This window comes from Theropithecus gelada, unplaced genomic scaffold (assembly GCF_003255815.1).
Source record: "Theropithecus gelada isolate Dixy unplaced genomic scaffold, Tgel_1.0 HiC_scaffold_674, whole genome shotgun sequence".
In the NCBI taxonomy this organism is placed as follows: Eukaryota; Metazoa; Chordata; class Mammalia; order Primates; family Cercopithecidae; genus Theropithecus; species Theropithecus gelada.
The window spans coordinates 3,447-8,680 of record NW_020263411.1 but is presented as its reverse complement, the minus strand read 5'-3'; the positions used below and the strand labels follow the sequence as shown (position 1 = coordinate 8,680).

Genomic DNA, 5,234 nt, shown 5'->3' with positions numbered 1-5,234 from the left:
TAAGTATAATCATGCTGTAGGTAAATTTCACGAATATTTTAGCGTTTTAAGCTTACGGCTATTTTACAAACAATTTATCTCATACTATCACAACCACTTTTTAAACATAATGTTTAGTTAAGTTTTTTTTGGCCAGGCGCGGTGGCTCATGCCTGTAATCCCAGAACTTTGGGAGGCCAATGTGGGCGGATCGCAAGGTCAGGAGATCCAGAGCAGCCTGGCTATTACGGTGAAACCCCGTCTCTATTGAAAATACAAAACATTAGCCGGGCGTGGAGGCGGGCGCCTGTAGTCCCAGCTACTGGGGAGACTGAGGCAGGAGAATCACTTGAACCTGTGAGGCGGAGGTTGCAGTGAGCCAAGATGGCGCTATTGCACTCCAGCCTGGGCACAGAACAAGACTCCCTCTCAAAAAAAAGAAAAAAATGAAAGTTTTGTTTTTTGTTTTTTGGGAATTTTTTAGATTTCACTACGTAAAATGTATGTATATATACACATATATTTTACAAAGTGTAACACTGGAGCCTAAAACCACTCTCTTTTGTAGAATACGTATTGGCATTGAAACAGTTTAAAACAATGAAATGGCTATCTACGAAAGGCTAATTTTGATTGTTGTATTCCCCCCATACTTCATGTATCTTCACACATAAAGAAAATTTTCAAACATTTTATATTCAGTAATTTTTTTAAAAGTGCACTGTTTTCTACTGCCATGGTCATTACAAAGGACTTGACTTAAAATTTCAAATAAAAAAGAATTAAGGTTCTAAGATAACTCTGGGTCTTTCAAGGGCATCTTTATACAGAACAATTTGGACCGGCATGCAGGCAACTTCTTTTGTTGCTACATAACTGTATTAGGAAAATTACACCCATTTTACAGAAAAATCCCCAAACATATACTGCAATAAGCTCAAAACAATGTGAAAAAGACCAGTGTGAATGGCACACTAAAATCCCTTTTTTTTTTTTTTTTTAGACGGAATCTCGCTCTGTCACCCAGGCTGGAGTGCAATGGTGTGATCTCGGCTCACTGCAAGCACCGCCTCCCGAGTTCACACCATTCTCCTGCCTCAGCCTTCTGAGTAGCTGGGACTACAGGCACCCGCCACCACACCTGGCTAATTTTTTGTATTTTCAGTAGAGATGGGGTTTCACCGTGTTAGTCAGGATGGTCTCGATCTCCTGACCTCGTGATCTGCCCGCCTCGGCCTCCCAAAGTGCTGGGATTACAAGCGTGAGCCACCATACCCAGCCAAAATCACTTCTTTATAAACTAACTGGAATTCCTCATCTTAGTAGGCACAGGGAAATCCAGTCCTTAGGGCTTTGCTCTCTGGAAGAACACCTTTAAGTAATTTTTTAAAACTTTAGCATCAGGCTGCTGAAGTGCTTGACAAAACTCTTGAATTATTTCTGGAGCTACTCGCAAGGAGGGCAGGTATTCTTGTTGAAGATACTGAACACATTCTGGGCCCCATTTGAGATGAATTGTTTTCAGTGTCACTGCACACTCAGATAAAGACAATACTGTTTGTGCATCTGCCAGGTCAAAAGTTTGTTTTAAAGGTGCTAGGAAACATGTGGGGACAATGTGCTTATAAACAAAATCAGCAAATCCCACTGGTCCATCTTTACCTCTCCAGAGTTCTACCAACTTTGAGTGGATGATAAAACATGTTTTCTGTGCAATTGGATCTGGATATTCAAGTGCTCCTTGGATAACAGTAACCAGCACTCTTTCTACATTTTCTGCACCTTGATTTGCTATAGTTTCGCTCATCCCACTGCCTGTGACTGTTCGCAGGAAAACAAAGTAACTCCTTCGCAACATCTGCTTCTCTAAAGGAGCAGACTAGTCATTTTCTTCCGCTGGCCGGAGCAGCACTTCAAACATTGCATGAAGCAGGGGCATGAATATCTGTGGTGAAAACGGGGATACCTGTGTCTTCAATTCGGCTGTAATCTGGGTGATAAGAGGAATGAACTCCTGGAGGTCTTTTGCTTCACAATCTTTGAGCATATGTTCTGAAGCAGATGGGATGAAGGGAAGAACTTCTTCCTCCAGGCAAATAATAATTCGATGCTTCATGGATTTTGATGCTCTGTTCTTTGGTCCATACACATTTGGGATCAGTAAGTCTTCCTTGAGAATTGATCTGTTTACCGTATATAATAATGATATGTCTCTCTTTGTAGTAATTTCCTTTGCTATGAGTCTACTTTAACAGAGAGTACTATAGCCACCCTTGATTTTCTTTTATTATTTCCTGTATATTTTCCATCCTTTTACTTTTGACCTACCTATGTCTGGATTTGATGTGAGTTTCTTGTAAACATCATATAGTTGTGTCTCAATGTTTTTATCTACCCTACCAATGTCTACATTTTGTTGATGATATGTTAAGGCCACTTTCAGTGAAAGTAATTATGGACTCATTAGTGCTTAAATATATCTTTTTTTCCTGATTGTTCCCTCTGTTCTTCTTTTCTTGTCTTACTTTCCTGAGGACCACTTGAATGTTTTTTTAAATATTCCATCTCAGTTAATTTATAATGTTTTTTACTGTATTTCTTTGTATAGTGTTTTTGTTTGTTTGTTTTGATGGAGTCTCATTCTGTTGCCAGGCTGGAGTGTAGTGGTGCAAGCTCAGCTCACTGCAACCTCTGACTCCCTGGTTCGAGCAATTCTCCTGCCTCAGCCTCCTGAGTAGCTGGGATTATAGGCACACACCACCACGTCTAGCTAATTTTTGTATTTACTGTAGAGATGGGGTTTCACCATGTTGGCGAGGATGGTCTCCATCTCCTGACCTCATGTTCCACTCACTTTGGCCTCCCAAAGTGCTGGGATATAAGTGAGCCACGGCACTTAGCTGTGTATAGTATTTTAAGTGGTTGCTATGGAAATTAAAATATATATAATGTGACTTATCATGGTCTAAGGGTACCAGAATTTCACTAATTTAAGTGAAGGATGAAAATCTTACTTTCAGTTGGGTCCCTCTACCTTCTCTACCTTTTAACATGTCAGTCCTGAGTATCAGATGGTTTCATGATTTTTGTTGCAATCATCAAATATAATTTACAAAGCTCATAAGGAAAACAATAGTCTATTGTATATACCCAGATTTGCTCTTTCCATTGTTCTTTTTTCCATCCTGATGTTCTAAGATTTCTTTTTTACCATTTTCTTTAGTATGAAGAACTTCTTTTAGCCAGTTCTTTAAGTCAGGGACTATTTTAAAAAGTTTTCTTTACTATGAGAATGTTATTTCTCCTTCCTTGCCAAAGGATACTTTTGCGGGATATAGAATTTTTGACTGTTACTTCTATTTTTTCAGCACTCAAAAAATATTCTGCCACTTTTTTCTGGCCTCCAGGGGTTCTGATGTGAAATTCAGTTATTATAGTTGGTATTCCCTTATAGGTAATGTGTTGTTTCTATCAGGCTTTTTTCAATATATTTTGTCTTTAGTTTGCAGAAGATTATTTATGATGTGTCTTGGCATGATTTTTTGTGTGTGTGTATTTATGCTGTTTGGGGCTCTCTCAGTTCCATGAATCTATAAGTTTTTCTTTGTGCCAGATTTTGAAAGTTTTTATTCATTGTTTTTGCAAATGGTTCTTTAGTCTCACTGTGTTTTCCCTCTCTTTCTAAGACTCTGATGGTATGAATAACAAATCTTGTGTTAGTGTTCCATAAGTCTCTGAGGCCCTGGCTCTTTTCATTTTTTTCAGTCTGTTTTCTGTATATTGTTCAAACTGAACAAATTTCATTTGCTTATCCTTAAACCCAAATGATTCTATGCTTTGTCCAACTTTCTATGGTTTATCAACTCCTCTATTGAGCCCACTGAGCAAATTATTTTCTGTTGTATTTTTAAGTTCTATAATTTCCGTTTGATTCTGATACGGTTTGACTGTGTCCCCACTTAAATCCCATCTTGAATTGTAGCTCCCATAATCCCCATGTGTCATGGGAGGGACCCAGTGGGAAGAAATTGAATCATGGGGGCAGGTTTTTCCCATGCTGTTCTTGTGACAGTAAATAAGTCTCATGAGATCTCATGGTTTTATAAAGGGCAGTTCCCCTGCACACTCTCTCTTGCCTGCTGCCATGTAAGACATGCCTTTCTCCTCCTTGCCTTCCAACATGATTGTGAGGCCCCCCCAAGCCATGCGGAACTGTGAGTCCATTAAACCTCTTTCCTTTATAAATTACCCAGTCTCAAGTATTTCTTCATAGTAGTATGAAAATGAACTAATGCATATTCCTTTTCATAACTTCCATTTCTTTGCTGAGAATTTATATTTCTTCATTTGTTTCAAGAAAATTTGTCACTGGTAACTGAACATTTTTTATGACAACAGCTATAGAATCCTTATCAGATAATTGAAACATTGGATTCACATCACTATTGTTATCAGTTGACTGTATTTTCTCATTCAGGTTGCATTTTTTCTAATAGTTCTTAATGTAATGAGTGATTTTCTATAATATCCTAGCCAGTTTGTCTGTTATACTGGAAAACTCTGGGGTCTAGCTTTAATCTTTCATTTTAGCAGGATACCACCTTATTGAGGTTTAGACATGGGTCCTGGCCTACTTTTGTGGGCTGTGGTTCCAATGACAGTTTGAGTTTTAGAGCTTTTGTGGTATTATTTTATTCTTTTTGCTTTATCTGGTGCTGCTGAGATCCCTCTTGTTCTTGCCAGTGTTGCCTGAGGGGATGAAAAGGGCTTCCTCAGGATGGACTACTCAGTGTCTCTTGGTAGAAGAGTCTCAGGCCTTGGGCATGAAGAAGCTTCCCTGGCTGAGTACTGCACTGGTGGCATGTCCCCTTCTCATGAGGGTCCAGGAATGTTTCCTGCACCAGAGACACTTCTTGTGGTTAGATTCCTCCTTCTGTTTCCCCACAGTTCCCCAACGTCTCTAAGTGGTGAAGGATAGTCTCACGTCCAGGAGGCAAAAGAGCTTCCTGAGCTGGGTTGTTTATTATGAAGGGTCTCTTCTTCCAGTGCCACCTCTCTGTCCCAATATCTCTCAATGGGGAGGGGGAGTCTCTAGCCCAAGGCAAAAGTCAGTTCTTTCCTTGGCCATTTATTAGCAGGTCACTTGATCAGCCCCCCTGCAGTCATGCCATCCTCACCTGGTGTGGCCCGTAGGACTTCAGTTCAATCCCAGGAAAGAATCAGTCTACCCAGGCTGCCATCTGATGTTTGGTTGG

General features: G+C 39.9%; 1 pseudogene; it reads right to left on the bottom strand.

Annotated features, from left to right (window-relative positions):
* Positions 1 to 899: 899 nt before the first annotated feature.
* Positions 900 to 2,095, bottom strand: LOC112617943 (annotated as a pseudogene).
* Between the last annotated feature and the right edge of the window lie 3,139 nt (positions 2,096 to 5,234).